The 3,094-nt window shown below is 33.1% G+C and overlaps 1 pseudogene; it reads left to right on the top strand.

Moving 5' to 3' along the window:
• The first annotated feature begins 847 nt into the window (after nt 1–847).
• Nucleotides 848–2,801, top strand: LOC149139775 (uncharacterized; annotated as a pseudogene).
• Nucleotides 2,802–3,094: the final 293 nt, after the last annotated feature.

Genomic DNA, 3,094 nt, shown 5'->3' with positions numbered 1-3,094 from the left:
CCAACAGAAACACACCATAAACAAGAAGAGACACTGCCACCCGACCCAAAACCGGATCGGATGACTGGGAAGGTTATCCCTCCCCAAAACACAAAATAAAATAATTTTATTAATAAGATGGCCCGCTTGCAAGCGCACTCGCGAAGGAAACACCATATCAAACCCTTAACAAAGCTTTAATAGCTACTGGGTTTTACATTCATTAGTTACAACATAAAGATCGAAACAATATTAGGAAACTCTGAACAAACCTATTGGCTGCAATACATTTTAGCTATAACGAATTTAGTGCTTTGAATTCTTGACGAGAGAAGGAGCTTCTTTTGGTGTACTTCATTTGAGGTAACCTTGTGGATCATATTTATTTGCAATGGTTGTAACCTGGATGCTCCACAAAGAGATTACACAAACCTAAATTCCAACAATGTTAGTATGATTTTGTTGTTAGCAGTGTAGCTTTCTTGTATTTTGATTACTTATAACCATAACCATTAGCACTATCCAATTTCAACGATTGAATCACTATCCTTATGCTTTGCATATCCCGTACGCAGTGCCTCTGAAATTTGTATGATCCCAGATTGAAATTAAAAATAAAATGAGCTATGGGATTCAACAGTATATTGTTTTAATTTTGTAGCTTGTCCCCTTTGTTAAAAAATGAACTCGACAATGAGATCTTAATAATAACTATTGTTAAAATTATAGATTAAAAGTACATACAAAGAACTAGAAGGAACTAGAAAGATGAATGCTTTAAGCTAGAAAATACAAATGATTACATTTCTCTTATTCATAATCTATTTGGAAAATTGATTGTCTTCTAATTGTCTTTTTCTTAATTAAGATGAGAGATGGCAGGAATGTAAGATGTGTGCATAATAATCCTGCTCCACAACTTGCGATTGTTCTCAAGATGGAGGATGGAAGCGATCTTCTTCTTCCTATAATTGTTTGTAACTTTTCTTTCAGAGAGTTTGCTATTAATCACTTCATATTTCTGCCCCAAATTATGGTAACTAAAGGCTTAAATGGGCAATAGTTTGTGTGGGCAAACAATAACATTTTGAATTTGTTAAAAGCACTAAACAAATTAGAGGAATGTCGTTTAATTAGAAAGTACAAGTGAAAAACTTTAAACAATCTACCAGAGTGGATTTGTAAATTTAGACGCCAATTCGTTGAACAAGCAGGGGCCTTCTAGAAACCCTGAAAGTCAAAATGTGGGAAACCGTCTCAACCCTAAAGGCAAAGTAGACAATGAAGGTGGGGAGAGAAGTGTCAAGTTAGCACTGGCCCAACGACGGATGGAATAAATGAAATACAATCTTTCGACAACATTGAATATTCTATTGGATCTTCTTGGAAAATGGATATACATCCTTAGTATGTCTTTTCAACAACGGAGAAACATAAAAGGAAGGCAACGAAATTTCAACTAAAATAAGATATTAGTTTATTGATTTTCGTAGTTTGTTTGAATATACAAGTAAGATAATGTTGCAATAATTTTTTATAAAGTCAATAATGAGAGAGAAAAATAATGAAATTATTACTATGTATAGATAAGGATAAAAATAAGAAGAAGGAAATGCATGAGATAATAATATTTCTTAATCGATAGTTGTAGAAAATTAATATGGACCTATGGTTAAGATTAAAGAGTCGAAACTATTATGTTATCAGGACCAAACTCTGATAGACCTGCTAAAAATGATGCCAGAATACTAGGCGGGGTTGTCGAAAATACTAAGACTATGGCGTGAAAATTAAATTAAATGAAAACTTCACAAAACAAAGGAAAATCTGATTAAAAGGACTCCTTTGGCGCAATAGAATGGTCAAATTTCGTTGACCATGCGGAAAAGAGAACAAAATGCTTAAATCTTCAAGAGCTAATAAAAGAACTCAGCGTGCCTGATTTTAGAATAGAAAAGATGAATATAAAACTTTTAATTAATCAACACAACTATTTGATCTGATAAAAAAATTGAGCAGGTTTCTAGCATTTGCCCAAAAGAAATTTATAATTTTCAGAAAGTACCTTGATTATTGAACAAAATAGGAGTTAACTTCATAAGTTCTTTGGTATAATTCAGAAATCAGCTTGGGGAACCACAAAAATGAACAAACACAAAGAGATAGTTCACATATATGAAAAGGAAAAAAGAAAAGGCATTTGTAGGCATAAAGAGAGTGGATCTGGATAGACTTACTGATGTTTACTTCCAGACGAGGGCTTTTAATGAATCTGCGTATAATATAATTTCTCCTTGTTCCTGAGGGTTTGTAGCGGTGCGTCTGCGTATAATTTACTTGGAGGGAGATTTCATTATTATCCAATTTCATCATATATATTAATGTTTTATTTATTTATTTATTTATTCTAGAGGTCACACAGAGTTGAAACCCATTGCGACTTTGATTTGCATCAGCAGTCCATGAACGTTGAGTTTAGGCAGTTTTTGAAGAACTTTGAACTTAAATTCATGGTGGAAAAGGGCTTCTCGGACGCTAGAACTAACAGGCGCGATAATGTTCGAAGAAGATCCACTTCTAAGGGTCCTGTTCGCCCAACAATTAAAAGGATGAACGTAATCATCCATGCCAACAGGTCTGTTAATCGATGTTGATGATGTACGGAAAGAAACTTGTAAACACTGGTCTTCTAGGAATCGGGCAGAGCAGAAAGGAGTGCGACTAGTTCGTAGAAATCAAGTTTTGAAATAGATAAGGACCTTGATATCAACATCATTGACAAATATATGGAGCGATTGTACTTCAAACTCCACAACGCATAGTGCTTCAAGGAACATATTCATAATTTTATTTAAATATGTACATGATAATATTTGCCGTGGAAATTACTCATAGGAATGACTTTAAAAATGAACACCATCAAAATATAACTATGCAACCAGTATGCACTGAATAATTTTTTTTTTTTTACGTGTATAGAGAGGGTTTGTAAAAAAAACATGCGGCCTTTTGGAAGTAACGATCTTGTGACTTTCAAAACAAGTCGAGTTAAAAATCCCAACAAAACAAAATATATATATATATATATATATATATATATATATATATATATATA

This window comes from Pinus tabuliformis, chromosome X (assembly GCF_031772625.1).
Source record: "Pinus tabuliformis cultivar Carrire ecotype Pingquan chromosome X, CPIR1, whole genome shotgun sequence".
NCBI classification, from domain to species: Eukaryota; Viridiplantae; Streptophyta; class Pinopsida; order Pinales; family Pinaceae; genus Pinus; species Pinus tabuliformis.
This window is presented reverse-complemented; position numbering and strand designations above follow the sequence as displayed.